Source organism: Helianthus annuus, chromosome 17, assembly GCF_002127325.2.
Source record: "Helianthus annuus cultivar XRQ/B chromosome 17, HanXRQr2.0-SUNRISE, whole genome shotgun sequence".
Taxonomy (NCBI): domain Eukaryota; kingdom Viridiplantae; phylum Streptophyta; class Magnoliopsida; order Asterales; family Asteraceae; genus Helianthus; species Helianthus annuus.
In genome coordinates, this window is record NC_035449.2 from 89,635,644 (window position 1) to 89,657,675 (window position 22,032).

Consider the following 22,032-nt stretch of genomic DNA (forward strand, 5'->3'; position numbering starts at 1 on the left):
AATACATACCTTAGAAAAAACAAAAACAAACTAATGGTAAAATAAAATTTTATTATAAACAATGGTAATGTTTAAATAATAAAAACGTGCGAGGTTGGTGAAAACAAAATAATGAATGTATTAAAGTAATATTGAAAAGGAATTTGGGTAAATATGAAATGGGTAAGGACCTGCGTGTAAGTTAAATGAGTATACAGTTTATACGATAAAAGTTCAAGGATGCCTAAAATTGTATCATGTGTTCCCTTATTTTGTAAAGTTGAATTCATTTGTGAAAAACTGGATGATTATAATTTTGATAGTAATAATGATTTGACATTTGAATTGGAGTAAAGTACTGAATTATCAAAACTCTTAATACTATAATCTGTTATTTATTTGGTAATAAGTAATTTTGTGAAAATATGTTTTTTTTAACAGAAATGTTGTAACTTTCTTAAACTACAACTCCCATAATAATAATAATAGTAATGGTTTAGATAGTACATTTATTTAAAGTATATATTTTTTTTCTTAAATGTTAATATACAGAGTAAAAATACACAAATTGTCCTTTATTTATGTACTAAATTACACTTTTTGTCCTTTCTTTTAAAAAGGCACGCAATATCCCATTTATTTCTATGTTTTGCACGCTCTTTGTCCTTTAAGTTAAATGATATTATCTTTTCAATTAACTTTAAGGTAAAATGATCACTTTGCTGAAAGGATATAATCTAAAGTTTATTTATAAAGGACATAACATGTAATTTATTCTTTTATTTTATTTGTTTAATAGTCTATTTATTTTATTAAATTTATCACTATTATTTTATCGGTTACTTTAAAATTTTCTTAATTCGTTAATTAACACTTTTTAATAAAAATATATGTTTTTATAATTTGTTTATTTTTGTTTTTGATTAAATTATTTACTTTTTTATTTTACAAATAATGTAATTTTTATACTATGTTTTTACATAAACCATTGATGTGGTCGAGTTGTTTTTTTTATCACTTTTACAATTATTATATGTTATTCGAACAAAATTTACACCTAAAGGTGGAGAAAAGTAAGCAAGTCGGTTGCACGATACTACTGGTCGGTTTAAACATAGATAAAAAAAGCATGCAACAATGTTGTATTTAGAGATGAGCATCCGTCAAATATTTTATAACACGTCTAAAATAACCGGTTGCGTTAAATATGTCGTTACAAAATCAAAATTTTATAGAACATCATAGTTTAAACCGACCCATTGTAACACGCGTCTAGCATGCTTATTTTTCTCCATATTTTGGGTAAATTTCGTTTGAATATCATATAATAATTGTAAATGTGATAAAAAAAATAACTTGATCATACTAACGGTTTTTGTAAAAACATAGTATAAAAATTACATTATTAGTTAAATAAAAAAAAGTAAATAATTTAATCAAACAAATGAAAATAAATAAATTATAAACACATATATTTTTATTAAAAATTGTTAATTAATGAATAAATTATAAGTAATCGATAAAACAATAGTGATAAATTTATTAAAATAAAAAGAAAATAGTGATAAATTTAATAAAACAAAAACAACCTAAGTAAATAACATGTTATGTCCTTTAAGCAAAATGATCATTTTAAAAGTCCTTTAAGCAAAATGATCATTTTACTTTAAAGTTAACTGAAAAGTTAACATCAGTTAGCTTAAAGGACAAAGAGCGTGCAAAACATAGAAATAAAGGACAATTTGCGTGCTTATTAAATAATATAGGACAATTTGTGTAATTTACTCTATATTTAATATATATATTATCGTAATTTAGGAATTAAAAATAATATATAAATTAAAAATTAGTATAAAAAAATATGAAAGAGTGATTTTAGTAGTAATACCTGACATTTTTTAGAATTATTTTTTACAATAAAAATTATAATCATTTATTATTGCAATGATTATTCTGAAATCATTTATTATAAGGCTAAAGGGTATGGGAGTCATGGTTAGGACATGATTCGTCACGTAGAAACATGAATGGAATGCTATACCACCCATTCCCTAATCCACAATGGTTTGCATGGATTAAATCATGGCAACCATGGTCATCCTTTTCATTTTTCAAGTATTCATTTTCTTTTTTTTTAGACAAAGAAAAATAAAATAAATAAGGGGATAATGGTTTGGGTCATGTCCACACCCTTAGGGTAGCGGTTTTCAATTGTGGATTAGAGGTGAGTGATGGCACTGATATGGAGGGTCATGACCACACCTTATAGCCTAAGAATAACGATGGTTTAGGCTATATGGTGTGGTCCTGACCCTCATGGTGACCATGACCCTTCACATCAGCGTCATGTCGCCCACTTCTAATCCCTAATCCAAAACCACTATCCTAAGGGTGTGGTTATTACTCAAACCACTATTCTCTTATTTTAATTTATTTTTGTGAAAAGAAAAAAAGGAAATATTGAAAAATGAAAGAAGACTCATGATTGCTATGGTTTAATCCATATGAACCATGATGGATGAGGTAAGATTGATGTAACAATCCGTTAATTGTCTTACGTATTACGTAACGATTGATAACCCAATCTATGTGCCCCTTCAGCCACTTCGAAATCATTTATTATAGTAACGATTGTTCTGGGAAGTAACTATGTATAAAATACTCATAAATTCCATATTTTCTATTTTTAATATTATATTGAATGTTCTTGTGTTTAATGTGTATGAAGTTTCCCAAGATTTGAGATCAATTTAGTAAATTTCAAGACTCAAGAGATAACTTAGCTAGAAAGGATCCGTGGGTCAATATAATATTATTCAACTAGCTCACAAATCCTTGATACAGGAATATGTTACCTTTATATATTTATCTTTGTAAAGAAAATGTGTTTATATACTAAACCCTTAACCTTTATATATTTATCTTTGTATATATGTATGTATTTGAATGTTGCTAACCATGTTGTCATGAGAATGACAATGAAAGTGCAGGTATGTAAGGATGAATGCATAAGAGTCGAATGTTAGGATTCGTAGATCGAATCTGATATTGTAACCGAAAGGGACCCGAACTTGCATATATGTTTGGACATGAACACCAAGTTTTCGTTAGATGTAATTCCCACATTGAGAATGTTTTACACGAAGTCGTTTTCTTGGCTAACAAAACGAATATGTTATGATTGCAGGTTATTCAGGCCTTTCGTACAAAGTGATGATGATTGAAGATCGAGTCAGGATACGGATAATACGGAGGACTGGTCACGTAGTTTACTAAAGTTGTGTTTTATTAAATGTAATAAGAAAAAATGGAAATGTGGCACCCGAATTATATATAGGATGGTTTCTAAGTATTTTAACTAGTTTTAATGAAAGAATTTTCTAATTTACAATTCCGCTGTGTGTTTCCTGTTAAATCAATTTAGCGTGTTACAAGTTGGTATCAAGGGTTGACCCAAAATCAAGTACAATGAGGTAAGTTCCACAACTCTAATCCATATGCTCTTGAGATTAGTGACCCCTACAATCCAATACTTATTCAAGACCCAAAGGTTGAATTTAGAGTAAACTGCTATTTTGGTCCCTGTGGTTTGGACACTTTTGTCATTTTAGTCCAAAGGTTTCATTTTTAACCTGTGGGTCCAAAAAGGTTTCACAGTTGCCATTTTAGTCCACTAGGTTAACTTCATCCATTTTTTCTGTTAACGAGAAGGCCAATTCGGTCATTTTATATGGCTGAATTGCCCTTTTAGTTAACAGAATTACATACAAAATGACCAAATTGGCCTTCTCGTTAACAGAAAAAATGGATGAAGTTAACCTAGTGGACTAAAATGGCAACTGTGAAACCTTTTTGGACCCACAGGTTAAAAATGAAATCTTTGGACTAAACTGGTAAAATGGCCCAAACCATAGGGACTAAAATGGCATTAACTCTTGAATTTATTATAATTTATAAGCTCCATAGAAATAATTGGATGTTTACTTTGTAAGGTTTGTTCGTTAAAAGTCTTTTGTTCATTAACTTACCCATATTTTAGAGTGAATTTCAAATTTTTTCCTTTATCTTTATAGTGGATTTTAGGTGGTGTCCTTTATCTTTTAAATTGACGAGTCTTGTACTTAATGTTTTACAATTTTGCATGTTATGTCCTTTAGCCCTAACCCAGTTAGATTTTTCTGTTAAATCTGATCATGTGAATTGCACATGAGGGTATTATTGTCATTTCAGTTTTTAGGGTATTAATTTGGGTATTAAATAGACAACTAACTTTGGGTATGTAAATTGTGTAGGCCTGCTGCCATCACCACCAAAATCCTCCGCTTATGGTTTCCCGGAGCCCCTTCTCCCTCAACTCCGGCCATGGCGGCCACCCTTATCCTTAAACCCTCACCGTCGTTCTCCGCCCATCCTCCGCCGTCACCGCCGCACCTCCTTCACGCCTCCTCCCCGTTCCGGCTATCCACACCATTCTTCAGACCAACCACAACAATCTTCTCTCCACCATTTCACCACCACTACCACACTTCCTCCTCATCTCAAACCGTTTTCAGTACCATCGCCACCGGTCCTGACCGAATCACTTGTTTTAAGAGTCCGGAATCTGAATCTGACCTAATTTCCACTTTCAATGACAGAACTCTGAAACAAGAGTTCACGGCCGAATCACGAAGCGGAATTCCGGTAGGTATAAACAGGATTCCGGTGCCGATGTAACGGATGAAGAGGTTGAGAAGTATATACAACTTGTGAAGCAGCAGCAGCAACGAGCGTGTAAGTTTCTTTATCGATATAATCTGTATGTATATTGTATATGTATACTTCTTTAGATATTTGAATTGGTTACTGTTTAGTGTTTTGTTTGATTTGAAATGGTGTTTGGATATGTGTGTAGTCCGAATGAAAGCGGGGCGCCTCGAGGTTTGGGGAGATTGAAGGATATGAGTGTTTGGGAGAAGAGGAAAATTAAAAGGAAGGTTGCGATTCAGACAATGGTTCTTGATTTGATGGAGGTTTATTTAAATAGATTGAGATTAAGAAGGTTTTTCTGTTATACAGTTTTAGTTATCGATTATGAATTCAACATCTGATTTCAATTATTTGCTGTTGTTTCCCCTCTTTTATTGAATTTGATATGGATTTTGGTGGTGGTGGCGTGATGTGAGGTCGATGGTGGTGGTGACGGTGGATGTTGGTGATAAATGGGAGAGAGATGTGAGAGAGATATCTAATTTTTAATTTTTAATTTTTTTAATGGTTAGGTATTTATTTTATTTACATAACTAGTCCCTGAAAAGTGAAATGACAATAATACCCTCATGTGCAAGTCACATGACCAAATTTAACATAAAAATCTAATTGGGTTAGTGTGACACCCCAGGAAAACCGGGAAAACCATACAACTTAACTAGCTTCCTCAGTGAGTGCCATCAAATTTCGGGACGAAATTTCTTTCAACTTGGGGATGATGTGACAACTCGAAATTTAGAACCTTTCGTGTATTGTAGTGTAACCGACTTGAAATGTTATGTGATTAATTAATTGTTGGCTTAATGAACAATATGTGAACACCCTATGTGATTATATATTATGCTTATGTGTATGTTGTATGTATGCGACCCGAGACAACAAGGACCCGACTCGAGACCATGTGGTCTCGAGTGAACAGTAACCATTAGGCCGGTTTGGGCCTTTGGCCGGTTGGGCCATTTGGGCCGTAAACCCTCATCCGAAACCCTTTAGGGTGCACCACTTGAACTAGTATATATATATCACCCTAGCTAACCTTGTCATTTTTTATCAACACACCCACACTCTCACTCTTTCCCTCTCTAAAAACCCTTGAAACCAAACATCACCTTCACTCCCTCATTCTCGGATTTTTGGACTCTTGGATCGGCTCACACACGAAATCGGTTGGAAGATTCACACACACTTGGAAACCCATCGACCGGTTAGTGTTTATGATGTTTATTGTGATGTTAGCTCGATATGATGTTTATTGTGTTTGATATTAGTGTTCCATGATGATTCCTAATGTATATGATGTTCTAATGTGTATAATGTTGATAATCGGTTAATATGTCTTGATTTCGGATACATATTGCATGATGGGCTATGGTATCTTGTGTTTAAATGTGATTCAAACCACTTAGGTTGATGAACATGAAACCGGCTTACATAAGAATCGGATAAATGTCCTAAAAATCGATGTTTTGTGATGAATGAAACCATTTAATAAGTATGTTCAAGTGTGTTGATAGTTATGAGTAGGATGAATGCATAATGTGTTTGAATAAGGGTTGATTGATATGATGAACAACATGAACATGATATGAATATATGAAGAACTAGTTGAATGTGTTATGAAGGTGCTTGAATATTTGAATTCTGCTATGTTTGATCCATTTTAGCTAAATGATAGACAACAAAACATGTTTTAGTGGATAGTACCATATAATGTTGCATGACATTTGAATTTCATTGGATAGTACAACTGTGCAGAATCAGCAACTGTTGGGGAGTCGGAACCCCTGGTTGCGACTCGCAACCACAGCATTACAAGCCGAGACCACCAGTTGCGACACAGGTTGCGAGTCCCGTTGCGACTCGAAACCTTAGCATGATCAGCCGAAACCATGGTTGCGACATAGGTTGCGACTCGCAACCATCCATGATCAACACAAACAGCATAACCCGCAACCATGCTTGCGAGTCCGGTTGCGACTCGAAACCACGCTTATTGGGCTTGCTTAATTATGGGCCTACGTTAATGGGCCGGGCGTATGGGCTTCTGTGTTAACTGTTTAATACGTGTTTTGGGCTTAAGTAGTTGGACTGAACTTATGGGCCAAATGTGCTACTGTTAATTGAAAATACTGTGCACTGTTGTTAAACTGCCATGATAGAACTTGTATGCCGGGATTGCTACTGGTACGTGCACTGCTTGGTTTGAATCTGGTATAAATGGTATCTATGTTAGGACATAGTTGACCACTTGCAACTTGATTGACCTTTCTGTGATTTAACTGCCGAGCAAACCAAGGTGAGTTCACACCCTCTACAAAGCATGGGATTCCCTGGGTTGGGAATGGGGTTAAGGAACGTGGGTTCCTCGTCCTCCTTGTGTAGGACAGCAGTGGTTCAGGAATGTGATTCCTCGTCCGGACGGACGGATAACTCGTACTAGACCAAAACTCTATCACGAAGTCCCTCCTTTTTATATCGACTTAATTGCCGGGCCAATGGCGAGCGGGTCATTAGTTAGATAGCGCTATTTAGGTCTGACAAACCTCACACCGTGCCGCAGAGGACGGGCGTGAACTAATGGATCTGGGGCACGTCAATGATGATAGACATTGACAGTTTCAGGGCACATAAACATGACTACAGTCAGCAGTCGATATGGTAACGAGTCTAGTGTACGCATGGGGTAGCCCCCACGGCCGAAATGCCTGATAACTAACATGGGGTAGCCCCACGGCTGGAATGCTAGAGTAACTGGGAATGAACAAGTCACGTTTTTAAACTATGGGGTAACCCCCACGGCAGGATGCCAGTTAAAGGAAACTGTTTTCGAAACAACTAAAACGAACACCCAACTGTGAACTCACTCAACTAGTTGTTGACTCGTTACTACATGCTTTGCAGGACCTTAGGTACTCAGCTGGAGCTTGCATGGAGGAGAGTCGTTGTGGGACATGGATTGCTGTGTACCATGTTAAACTTGAAACCATTTGAACTTATGTTTTAACTTTAAGACTTATGCTTCCGCTTACAACTTAAACTTTGTTTTGTTTGAACACCAATCGTATTGGTTAGACTTTTATAACTATGTATATGCTCGTTCAGTATGATTGGTGGCTGGATCCTGGTCAGTCACGCCTCCAAGCGGTGGTACTCCGCGGGGGGATTTTGGGGGTGTGACAGATTGGTATCAGAGCCATTGGTTATAGTGAACTTGGTTTTAATAAAGGAGAAACGTTTTTGTTAAAACCAGACTATAACCGGTTTAGTGCTCAACGGTCCACAACGACGCTTCACTCCACATGCAAGGCTCGACATTCTAGGTGACATGATATGTGTATATTGCCTACTTGTTAGATACATAGTACATTGCCCATGGTATGCTTGATTGGTATAAATACTGTTGTTTGAACACGTGTGTGCTTACTCTATCCTACTATCGTACTTTCGCGAACCTCTCTCACTCGTATTACTCTTGTTATGAAGAATCATGTCTGGACGCGTTAACATGACACAAGCCCAGTTGACGGCTTTGATCAACGAACGAGTTGCCGCAACACTTGCAGCTGCATACGCAGGAGGTCAACATGCTCATGCACCAGTGTGCACTTTTAAGACCTTTATGGACTGTCGACCCACTACTTTTAGCGAAACTGAAGGAGCAGTAGGTCTCCTCCACTGGTTTGAGAAACTAGAATCTGTGTTCGAAATGTGTGAATGCCCTGAAGCGCGCAGGGTGAAGTATGCTACTGGTACTCTCGAGGGTTTGGCCCTCACGTGGTGGAATGCTCAAGTGCAAATGCTGGGGTTGGTTGCTGCCAACGCCACCCCATGGGAAACTTTCAAGGAAATGATCAGGGAGGAATACTGCAGTCGCGATGACATCCATAAGTTGGAAGACGAGTTCTACAACCTCAAGATGACGGGGTCAGAGATTGAGGCGTATACTAAGAGATCGCATGAGCTTGCCTTGTTGTGTCCTACTATGGTGGACCCTCCGTATAAGCGAATTGAACTCTATCTCAAGGGCTTGGTGCCAGAGATCCAAAGTCATGTGACTTCAGCAAACTTGACTACTATCCAGCAGGTCGTTCAGTTGGCTCACCGTCTCACTGATCAGGCGGTGGAGCAGAACAAGTTACCAAAGCGCATAGGTGCTGCAACTACTTCGGGTACCTCTAGTGAGAACAAACGGAAATGGGATGGAACTTCAAGCAAGGGTTCAACTTCTGTGCAATCTCAGTCTCAGCAGAGAAAGACTGACGACCACAAGAGCCCCAGTCAGCAATCGTCTGGTGGACAAAGTCATGGTGGGTACAAGGGGAATCACCCCAAATGCAATCGCTGCAACCTACACCACAGTGGGCCATGCACCAGGGGCAACTGTCATCGGTGCAACAAGCCTGGTCATGTTGCAAAGGATTGTAGGAGCGCATACCCCGCCAACCAGAATCGTCAGCAACCTCAACAGAACCAGCGACAACAACAGGGTAACAACAAAGGATGCTTTCAGTGTGGAGCTGAAGGCCACTTCAAGAAAGATTGTCCCCAACTGAACCAGAACAACAACAACAACAATCAGGGGAATGGTAACAATGGGAACCACAACAACAATGGTGCCAGGGGACGAGTGTTCGTGATTGGTCAAGGTGAAGCAAGGAATGATCCCAATGTGGTGACGGGTAAGTTCCTTCTCGACGACTTTTATGTTACAGTTTTATTTGATTCAGGCGCCGATACTAGCTATGTGTCACTAGAAGTTAGTCAAATGCTTAAGCGTATTCCAACCCCCCTGAACACCAAGCACACTGTAGAGCTAGCCAATGGTAAGAGTTTGGAGGCCTCACACGTAGTCAAAGGTTGCCAACTTATTCTCGCTAACCAGACCTTCTCTATTGACCTTATCCCTATCGTCTTGGGTAGTTTCGACGTTGTCATTGGGATGGATTGGTTATCCCAACACCGAGCAGAGATTCTTTGCAACGAGAAGATCGTTCGTATTCCTGGTTTTGGTAATGAACCTCTCCTGATTCGTGGCGACAAGAGAAGTGCTGTTGAGAACATCATCTCTCTTCTTAAAGCCCAGAAGTGCTTACGAAAGGGCCACACTGCAGTTTTGGCTCTCGTTACTGACATCACAGAGAAAGAGAAGAAGCTAGAAGATTTTCCAGTTGTACGTGACTATCCTGAGGTATTCCCTGAGGAATTACCTGGTCTTCCACCCCATCGCCAAGTCGAGTTTCAGATTGAATTAGCTCCTGGAGCTGCGCCTATAGCCCGTGCACCTTATCGTTTAGCTCCATCAGAATTGGAAGAACTCTCCACGCAACTACAAGAACTCTTGGATAAGGGTTTCATTCGTCCTAGCTCATCGCCTTGGGGAGCCCCAGTACTATTTGTGAAGAAGAAGGACGGTACCTTCAGAATGTGTATCGACTATCGTGAACTCAACAAGGTGACTGTGAAGAACTGTTATCCTCTACCGCGCATTGACGACTTGTTCGACCAGTTGCAGGGGTCGAGCTACTATTCAAAGATCGATCTGAGATCGGGATATCACCAGCTGAGAGTTCGAGAAGAGGATGTCTCTAAGACAACCTTTAGAACTCGATATGGGCACTATGAGTTTTTGGTCATGCCGTTTGGGCTGACGAACGCACCCGCAGTTTTCATGGACTTGATGAACCGAGTGTGCAAGCCTTACCTGGACAAGTTCGTTATAGTCTTCATCGACGACATCCTGATCTATTCTAAGAGTCAGGAGGAACACGAACAGCATCTACGACTTATTTTGGAACTTCTTCGAACAGAACAGCTTTACGCAAAGTTCTCGAAATGCGACTTCTGGCTTCGTGAGGTCCATTTCCTAGGCCACGTGGTAAACAAGGATGGGATTCACATTGATCCATCCAAGGTAGACTCTATTAAGAACTGGCCTGCACCTCGTACACCAAAGGAAATTCGCCAATTCTTGGGATTGGCAGGTTACTACAGGAGATTCATTAAGGATTTTTCTAAGATCGCGCAACCTCTCACCTCGCTAACGCAGAAAGGCGTTGTTTATCATTGGGGAAATGCACAAGAGTTAGCTTTTCAGCATCTAAAGGATAGACTTTGTAGTGCACCTATCCTTTCACTGCCAGAGGGCACAGACGATTTTGTGGTTTACTGTGATGCATCAATTCAAGGTATTGGTTGTGTATTGATGCAACGAGATAAAGTCATAGCCTACGCCTCACGACAACTCAAAGTTCACGAGAAGAACTACACTACACATGATTTGGAGCTGGGAGCTGTTGTTTTCGCACTTAAACTATGGCGGCATTACCTGTACGGAACCAAGTGCGCCATCTACACCGACCACAGGAGCCTAGAGCACATATTCAAGCAGAAGGAACTGAATATGCGGCAACGACGATGGGTCGAGCTACTAAATGACTACGAGTGCTCCATCAGGTATCACCCGGGCAAGGCGAATGTTGTGGCCGATGCCCTAAGTCGAAAGGACACTGCGCCTAAGCGCGTAAGAGCTCTACAACTCACGATCCATTCTAGTCTACCTTCGCAAATACGAGCTGCTCAGATAGAAGCACTGAAACCAGAAAACGTAAGGGCTGAAGCCCTACGCGGGTCAAGGCAACGCCTAGCACAGAAGGAAGACGGTGCTTACTACGTGACAGGACGCATCTGGGTCCCACTCTATGGCAACCTACGAGAACTTGTGTTGGATGAAGCACACAAATCTCGCTACTCGGTACACCCTGGTTCGGATAAGATGTACCACGACATCAAAACTACGTATTGGTGGCCTAGCATGAAGGCCCACATAGCAACTTACGTCAGCAAGTGTTTGACCTGTGCGCGAGTCAAGACAGAATATCAGAAACCCTCAGGCCTACTCCAGCAACCAGAAATACCACAATGGAAATGGGAGCAAATTTCCATGGATTTCGTTACTGGCTTACCTAGATCTCAACGCGGAAACGATACTATTTGGGTGATCGTGGATCGACTCACAAAATCCGCACACTTTTTGGCGATTAAGGAGACGGATAAATTCTCCACTTTAGCAGAAATATACCTTAAGGAAGTTGTTTCGAGGCACGGGGTGCCCACCTCTATCATCTCTGATCGAGATGCACGTTTTACTTCGGAACTGTGGCAGGCAATGCACAAGTCCTTTGGCTCACGATTAGATATGAGCACAGCGTATCACCCACAGACGGACGGGCAGTCCGAGCGCACTATCCAGACCTTAGAAGACATGCTTCGTGCATGTGTAATCGACTTTGGCAACAGCTGGGAAAAGCATCTGCCACTCGTGGAATTCTCGTACAATAACAGCTACCACACCAGCATGAAAGCTGCTCCGTTCGAGGCATTGTACGGACGTAAATGCCGGTCACCTCTTTGTTGGGCAGAGGTGGGGGATAGTCAAATCACTGGTCCTGAACATGTGGTAGACACTACTGAGCGGATTGCTCAAATACGACAACGCATGGCGGCCGCTCGAGACCGTCAGAAGGCCTACGCCGATAAGGGCAGGAAACCACTTGAGCTCCAGGTTGGGGAGCGGGTATTACTCAAAGTTTCACCCTGGAAGGGTGTGGTTCGTTTTGGTAAACGAGGCAAACTCAACCCACGATACGTTGGACCTTTCGAAATCATTGAGAAAATAGGCAAGGTGGCCTACAGACTGAACTTACCAGCAGAACTCGGTGCAGTCCACAACGTTTTTCATGTGTCGAATCTGAAGAAGTGTCTGTCAGATGAGACCCACGTAGTTCCTCTGAAGGAACTCACGATCGACGAACAGTTGAAATTCGTCGAGGAACCAGTCGAAATCACGGACCGGGATGTTAAGGTCCTCAAGAGCACTAGAATACCTCTCGTTCGAGTTCGTTGGAACTCACGTCGCGGCCCAGAGTTTACCTGGGAGCGCGAAGATCGGATGAAACAAAAGTATCCCCAACTGTTTGCAAATAGTACGACCACTACTGAGGCTGAAGCTACGGAATTTCGGGACGAAATTCCAGATCAACGGGGGGAGGATGTGACACCCCAGGAAAACCGGGAAAACCATACAACTTAACTAGCTTCCTCAGTGAGTGCCATCAAATTTCGGGACGAAATTTCTTTCAACTTGGGGATGATATGACAACTCGAAATTTAGAACCTTTCGTGTATTGTAGTGTAACCGACTTGAAACGTTATGTGATTAATTAATTGTTGGCTTAATGAACAATATGTGAACACCCTATGTGATTATATATTATGCTTATGTGTATGCTGTATGTATGCGACCCGAGACAACAAGGACCCGACTCGAGACCATGTGGTCTCGAGTGAACAGTAACCATTAGGCCGGTTTGGGCCTTTGGCCGGTTGGGCCATTTGGGCCGTAAACCCTCATCCGAAACCCTTTAGGGTGCACCACTTGAACTAGTATATATATATATCACCCTAGCTAACCTTGTCATTTTTGATCAACACACCCACACTCTCACTCTTTCCCTCTCTAAAAACCCTTGAAACCAAACATCACCTTCACTCCCTCATTCTCGGATTTTTGGACTCTTGGATCGGCTCACACACGAAATCGGTTGGAAGATTCACACACACTTGGAAACCCATCGACCGGTTAGTGTTTATGATGTTTATTGTGATGTTAGCTCGATATGATGTTTATTGTGTTTGATATTAGTGTTCCATGATGATTCCTAATGTATATGATGTTCTAATGTGTATAATGTTGATAACCGGTTAATATGTCTTGATTTCAGATACATATTGCATGATGGGCTATGGTATCTTGTGTTTAAATGTGATTCAAACCACTTGGGTTGATGAACATGAAACCGGCTTACATAAGAATCGGATAAATGTCCTAAAAATCGATGTTTTGTGATGAATGAAACCATTTAATAAGTATGTTCAAGTGTGTTGATAGTTATGAGTAGGATGAATGCATAATGTGTTTGAATAAGGGTTGATTGATATGATGAATAACATGAACATGATATGAATATATGAAGAACTAGTTGAATGTGTTATGAAGGTGCTTGAATATTTGAATTCTGCTATGTTTGATCCATTTTAGCTAAATGATAGACAACAAAACATGTTTTAGTGGATAGTACCATATAATGTTGCATGACATTTGAATTTCATTGGATAGTACAACTGTGCAGAATCAGCAACTATTGGGGAGTCGGAACCCCTGGTTGCGACTCGCAACCACAGCATTACAAGCCGAGACCACCAGTTGCGACACAGGTTGCGAGTCCCGTTGCGACTCGAAACCTTAGCATGATCAGCCGAAACCATGGTTGCGACATAGGTTGCGACTCGCAACCATCCATGATCAACACAAACAGCATAACCCGCAACCATGCTTGCGAGTCCGGTTGCGACTCGAAACCACGCTTATTGGGCTTGCTTAATTATGGGCCTACGTTAATGGGCCGGGCGTATGGGCTTCTGTGTTAACTGTTTAATACGTGTTTTGGGCTTAAGTAGTTGGACTGAACTTATGGGCCAAATGTGCTACTGTTAATTGAAAATACTGTGCACTGTTGTTAAACTGCCATGATAGAACTTGTATGCCGGGATTGCTACTTGTACGTGCACTGCTTGGTTTGAATCTGGTATAAATGGTATCTATGTTAGGACATAGTTGACCACTTGCAACTTGATTGACCTTTCTGTGATTTAACTGCCGAGCAAACCAAGGTGAGTTCACACCCTCTACAAAGCATGGGATTCCCTGGGTTGGGAATGGGGTTAAGAAACGTGGGTTCCTCGTCCTCCTTGGGTAGGACAGCAGTGGTTCAGGAATGTGATTCCTCGTCCGGACGGACGGATAACTCGTACTAGACCAAAACTCTATCACGAAGTCCCTCCTTTTTATATCGACTTAATCGCCTGGCCAATGGCGAGCGGGTCATTAGTTAGATAGCGCTATTTAGGTCTGACAAACCTCACACCGTGCCGCAGAGGACGGGCGTGAACTAATGGATCTGGGGCACGTCAATGATGATAGACATTGACAGTTTCAGGGCACATAAACATGACTACAGTCAGCAGTCGATATGGTAATGAGTCTAGTGTACGCATGGGGTAGCCCCCACGGCCGAAATGCCTGATAACTAACATGGGGTAGCCCCACGGCTGGAATGCCAGAGTAACTGGGAATGAACAAGTCACGTTTTTAAACTATGGGGTAACCCCCACGGCAGGATGCCAGTTAAAGGAAACTGTTTTCGAAACAACTAAAACGAACACCCAACTGTGAACTCACTCAACTAGTTGTTGACTCGTTACTACATGCTTTGCAGGACCATAGGTACTCAGCTGGAGCTTGCATGGAGGAGAGTCGTTGTGGGACATGGATTGCTGTGTACCATGTTAAACTTGAAACCATTTGAACTTATGTTTTAACTTTAAGACTTTTGCTTCCGCTTACAACTTAAACTTTGTTTTGTTTGAACACCAATCGTATTGGTTAGACTTTTATAACTATGTATATGCTCGTTCAGTATGATTGGTGGCTGGATCCTGGTCAGTCACGCCTCCAAGCGGTGGTACTCCGCGGGTGGGATTTTGGGGGTGTGACAGTTAGGGCTAAAGGACATAACATGCAAGATTTTAAAACATTAAGTACAAGACTTATCAATTTGAAAGATAAAGGACACCGCCTGAAATTCACTATAAAAATAAAGGACAAAATTTGAAATTCACTCCATATTTTATGTATATTTTGAAGTAAAAAGAAAGAAAAAGAAAAAAAGAAAGAGTTACAAAACTAAAATGTATGAAAAGGAAATTGAATAAAAAAACACGCACCTAGGTTCGAACTCTGACATAACCCGTGTTTAAGAAAGATAGTAGGGCTGTAAATGAACCGAACGAACACGAATAAGGCCATGTTCATGTTCGTTCATTAAGGAAATTAACATGTTCGCGAACTGTTCACGAACGCATACCGAACATAAGTTTATGTTCATGTTCGTTCGTTAAGGAAATTCAGTTGTTCATGAACAGTTCGTGAACACTGGTCTCGAACATAAACGAACGCAAGCGAACATAAACGAACGCAAGCGAACAAAAACGAACACAAGCAAATAAAAAAGAACGCAAACGAACATTTAACTTGAAAATAAAAAAAATAAAAATATTATTATTGTTAAACATTGGATATAAGTAGTTAAATACAACCATCAAATGATAAATCAAAACACAAAAAGTCTAATACACCACCTAACGATGAATCAACTTTAACTAAATTAGAAAAAAATAAGGTTTCAAGTTTTCAATATGTTCAGATAAAATGTTTATTATTTATTATTTTTTAATATAATCAAACGAACACGGACGAACGTAACCGAACATATTACCGAACGTTCACGAACGCAGTCGAACGAATGAGACCTATGTTCATGTTCGTTCGCTATGCTAACCGAACGAAATTTTTTGTTCGTGTTCGTTCGTTAAGCTAATCGAACGAACATAAACGAATTTCCCGCCGAACGATTCACGAACGGTTCGCTGAACGTTCGGTTCGCTGAACGTTCGGTTCGTTTACAGCCCTAAAAGATAGTCTATCCACCGAGATACATACACCTTTTATTAGTTCACCATTTCTTTTGGATGTGTATTTTAAGCAAAGGCCAATATGGTATCGCCTAGTTGGCCGGAAGATTTTTCATTGAGTGATTTTTTCTGGGAAGGTCCCATGTTCGATTCTTACTAAATGCAAATTATGTAAATATGAGGGAGCATCTCTGGGAGAGATTTGAACTTGAGATGAGGAGTTTAAACAGCATATGTTGGCCCTTTAAAATAAGCTGGAAATTCAGTCGATCTGTCGTTCAAAATATATATATATATATATATATATATATTAAGCAAAGACAATGTATATGAAAGCAAAACAGGAAAATAAACATGGTTAAGTGGTGGGCTCGAACCTGCAACCTCACCTCCCTTCGTTCGAAAAAGTCAGTAATAATAATTTTATAAAAGTTTCTTGAAAATATTAATTTTGTAAAAGTTTTTTAAAAAATTTATTTTACTAGCAACTGTATTACTAATGAAAAAAAACTTTATCGTATTGCATTAGTTTGTGTTGTATAGCATTGAAAAAAACTTTATCGTATGAGTGTAGCATTAATGTGTGTTGTGTAGCATAAGATTTAGCGTCGTTTTATAACAAAAAATAATAATAATATATTAAATTTGTTCCAAATACTGGTCGGTGTTTTTAAATCAATATACCAAATCTCTTTTGATATTGATAATGACTTGTACTCCGCGTGGTCCATGTTATCTATTTTTACGAATCTTGACTTGACCAACAAATTGTGTATTTGAGTATGGTTTGTTTCAAATTGATATTTTAGTCAAAATAGTTCTTTTTCTTCTCTAGTCTCTGAGTTTTTCATTTTTTGTCATTCTGATCACATTGTCTAACTCTGTCTAAAAACCCAATTTTAACCAGGGGTATTTTTGATATTTTCACGAACCCACCGCTACAACCACCCCTATTGTCACCACGAACCCACCGCCATAACCACCTCTCACCATCACCACGAACCCACTGCTGCCACGAGCCCATCGGCACAACCACCCCCACCTCCACGACGACGACGACAAGCACCACAATCACTGCTCAACGACTATAGATCGACGATGGCTGATATAGTATATCAACGATTATAGAGACCAGATTTGGTAAGTTTATTTCCTTCTTTTAATTCCGGCCAAAAAGTATACTTTTCGGTTGTGGTTACCTCACGATCTGGTAATTAATTCTGGCCAAACATTTGTTGTTGGGTGTTGTTTATCAGCAACAGTGGAGAGAGGATGTTGTACAACATTTGGCCACAACGGTTCATGTCCGTTCAACGAGGTTTTGATAGCGGCTGGAGTAGTTGCTGTGGTGGTTGAGGTAGATGTGGCCCGAGAATTGTGGTGGAGTTTGCCGGAGATCTGTGTCGGCGATGGCCAGAGTAGTTGTGGAGGTGGTGATGCAAGGAAATTGATAGAGAGAGAGAGAGAATGGGTTGGGGATGATTGGGGAAGTTCTGTACGTATGTGTATATATTAACTAATATAGTATTTTGTTTTTTTTTTAAATTTAAGGGCTAAAGAAAACAAAAATTAAAATGTGTGGATGAAAATGAAAAAATAAAAAAAGAAGTATGTATAGTGACGATAATACCCCTTACTTAACTGGGTCTTTTTAATGAAGTTAGGTCAGATGATCAAAATGGCAAAAAAAATGGAAAACTCAAGGACCCGGAGGAGGAAAAAAACTATTTGGATTAAAATGACAATTTGGGACAAAACTCAGGGACTAAAATGACAATGTACTCTTGTGGATTTTGATAAAAGATTTGATCTTTATAAACATATTTTAGCATGGGAGTTATATACCATCTCTTTATCTCTCTTTATACATACATAGATATATATAGAGAGATACTTTATACATACATAGATATATATAGAGAGATACAGTGGAAAAGGACGTGGGAATAGTCGAAACCTTTAGCATAGGTTTATTATAGAAACTTATTTTTAAATTGGAGGTCTTCGGATCAAGTTCTACTTTAAAAGAAACTGGTTTTTTTTACGTCGCGCGTTTCGGCGAAACCGAGTAAATGATTATGTAAAACAAATGTGATTTGAAAATAAAACATGTTGTTTAGAAAGCCAAACCATTAAAACGATTTAGTTTATTATCGTACCATTTTATCATACCAAATCAATACTTTATTTTGAGTTACGACTTCATTTTTAACAAAACTTATAACAAAATGTCAGAGAAAAAATTAAACACAACTACGTATTTAAGCTTTTAGAAAAAAAGTTATAACGTAACTATTAAAGAAATATCAAATTAATCGATAAATTAATATATGTTTTAAAAAAAGAAAAAACAATATTTAAAAAATGGTAAAGGAAATATATATATATTTTCTAAAAAGGAAAAAAAACTAAAATATGTTATTAAAAGTAAATATAATAATAAACTATTATAATATATTAAATAATAAAGTAATAAAAAGCTATATATTATTATTATAAAAATAAAGTTACTATTCATCATAACTTGTCAACAATATATATATATATATATATATATATATATATATATATATATATATATATATATATATAGGGTTAGGTTAACGTACAAATGCCCTTATCGTACATTACGTACGCTATCATCTCAGCCGTCAGATCTTCATCCCACATTGAAATCGCATGTTGGTTTTTTGTAACAATTTCGCATGTTGGTTTTTTAACATGCGATTTCATCAAAATTACCACATGCGAAATTGTTACAAAAAACCAACATGCGATTTCATCAAAATTATCACATGCGAAAGTGTTACAAAAAACCAACATGCGATTTCATCAAAATTATCACATGCGATTTCATACATGCTATTTTATAACATGCGATTTCACTACATCGTACGTAATGTACGTTAAGGGATATTGTATTTTACACTTTGCCTATATATATATATAATGGCCATTCTAAAAAAAACAAGGAATAAAACAAAATATTATAAATCTATTATATCCGATTAAGTGGATTTGTACGAACATTCTAGCCTTAGACAGAAAACTAAGGGTACATGCATCCACCTTTTCAGATTGCACATGCTCACATTATTAAAACCTAAACTTTGACGGGATTTTGAAAACATCAAAGGCTTAAAAGCCTAAAACAAATCATCTAAGGATAGATGATGATTTCTTGTAAACGTTTTGTAAACTTTTAAGAATGAATTTGTGACTTTTGTATTGTTTTGGTAATCACCTAAGGATAGGTGATGGTTTTGTATTAAGAATCTATACGTGAGTCACCTCACGTTTGGGTTCTAGGAAGGTTATAGTCTAGGTCAAAAACATTACTAATAACCTAATTCCCTATAACCATGGCTTGGATACCAATCTCTGTAACACCTCGACCGCGTAAAAACAACAAACCGCGGCGGAATCATCGGGGAGTCACTTTACAGGAATTGTTTCAAACACATGATATTTAAGGTTTTGTTTTATTGAATTAATAAATTACATTGTCTTTGGATAACACAAACAAAATACAAACATTTGTCTTTAAGTTTTAAAGTAAACTAAGGCCCGAATCCATCCTACATGTAGCATGCGTTCATAATCGTCACACATTAGCACATGAAACATATGTGAGAAAGATGGTCATCAATGAATGCTGGTGAGTAACATAGGTTTTGTGGTCAAATTCATGGCTTTGTATTTGTTATTGCAATACCTCGTCCGACTACGAGAGTCGATGAGTGAAAACTTTGTATCCAAACTTGTATTAAATGTGTTTGGTATTGCAATATGTTTAACCAACTATACAAGTTGATATGAGTAAGAAAACCTTATAACTATGAATCTTGACAAAAGCGTTTCTTTTGTAAAACCGTATAAGAAAACAATTCAAAAGAAATTTTGTATGGTTTATATATCTTTAATTGAAAACCGTTCGTGACTTGTTAGAAACCATTTGTCCTTGTTTGAAGTGATTTGGATAACGCGATGATGAGTAATACGATAAGAGCATTTATATATAGAAAGTACCAGCGGCGTATCCACCATGCTTGTGAGTGCATAATGTCTATCACTTCCGTCAGAAATGAATCAAGACAAGGTGTAAAGAATGAAGTATATAGGGTGAAGTCCATCCGGACGGATGGAGGATTATCCATCTGGACGGATGGAGCTTAAAACTCAAGGAATCCTTCCTTTTAGTGAACCCTATAAATAGGAGTGTCTTGAGTCATTTTATAACTTTTGTCACTTTTGCATCTTGGAGCTTTGAAGGCCTAGTGAGAGAAAGTGGTGATTCAAGGTGTAAACATTGTCATATCATTGAATAGAATCATTGTTAATTACGTTCTGGTGTTTGATGCACACACGTATACGGATTCCACACGTCGTACGTGTTCTTCGTAATCGTTCGGAAGTTCGTATTCGATCCTAAAACGCGTTCACAAGTGGTATCAGAGCGGGAGATCGATTGCACGGATCAGAGTTACAAGATTACACGCGATTTCATCAGATTCGGAGTTGAAATTGCATCGGATTTGTCACATTCTTCTTCATCTCATTTTCTCACTTTTTCCAAAAACTCAAATTAACAACGATTTCATGGTTAAAATTGGATGAATTTTTTATATAATATGCGCAATACATAGTTCTATAACCCTAAAAAATTCAGATTTTAACTCAAGGTTTAATGAGGTGAATTTGATGAAAATGTGGCCGAAAAGTTAGGTTTTTCGTCACTGTTACTGTTCATCCGAGCTGTTGGCATTGTTCATCCAGACCAAGTCTTAAGCCATCCACTCGGATAAAGAATTAAAATCTTCATGCGAACCAACAGGCCATCCGGGGGGCCCATTTGGAGAATTTGGATTACGCAAGTCCGTCCGGACCAAAAAAAACTGTGTAAGCCTATACATAAGCCCATCTGCCCGATTGGGCTCATCCGGACAAAAGTGGTTTTATTCGCTGATATAAGGATCCAACAGTTCAGGCTCATCCGGAAGATTATAACACATGTCTATTCACTAGTCCATCCGAGTCTATCCGTTAAGTTTTTGATCCCAACCGCTCAGATAAGGATATTAGTATTCCATCCGCTAAGAGCTCATCCGGAAGCCCAATAGTTGATAAAATAGTTCATCTGAATCAATTTGTTTAGTCCACCTCTTTTGGGTTTATTCGTGAGCCCATTTAGTTCATTCGGACCAGTTAATCTACATTTGGAGGCCCATCCGGAGATTAGAGGTTTATCCATAAAGTTCATTCAGACATAGCCCATTTATTATTTGTTTAAAGTCCATCCGCTGGGTATTCGGAATATTAAAGCTCATTCGGGTTTGTTATAAAGGACAACTGGTAATCAGCTTTGGTTACTTGTTAAAGGCCCATCAGGAACTTAAAAGTCCATTTGAAATTGTTTAAGATCATCCGCTGAATCGGGCCATCTGGACACTTCAAAGCCCATCCGAACCAAGCAGGACATAAGTGTTCATCCATTATAACTTGAGTGTTTATCCGGGTCATATTGAATGTGAAGTCCATTCATAGTCTCGAAGATTCACATTGTCCATTATTCACACGTTTCGAGTAGTTTAAGTGTTCAGTTTTAAAAATCTTGCTTAACAGTTTGTTCAATTGTTTGCAGGTGATAATCAAGGTTGATTCCAAGATGTCGAGCATGGACGAAGAATTCTACAACGCGTTTACATCTGAAACAGC

General features: G+C 38.5%; 2 long non-coding RNA genes across 2 annotated transcripts; both read left to right on the forward strand.

Moving 5' to 3' along the window:
• The first annotated feature begins 2,697 nt into the window (after positions 1-2,697).
• On the forward strand, positions 2,698-3,370 carry LOC110925876. The gene is made up of 2 exons (XR_002584834.2): positions 2,698-3,092; positions 3,167-3,370. It is a non-coding gene; the product is annotated as an uncharacterized LOC110925876 (long non-coding RNA).
• An 896-nt stretch (positions 3,371-4,266) lies between these two features.
• On the forward strand, positions 4,267-5,100 carry LOC110921489. The gene is made up of 2 exons (XR_002582430.2): positions 4,267-4,752; positions 4,874-5,100. It is a non-coding gene; the product is annotated as an uncharacterized LOC110921489 (long non-coding RNA).
• Positions 5,101-22,032: the final 16,932 nt, after the last annotated feature.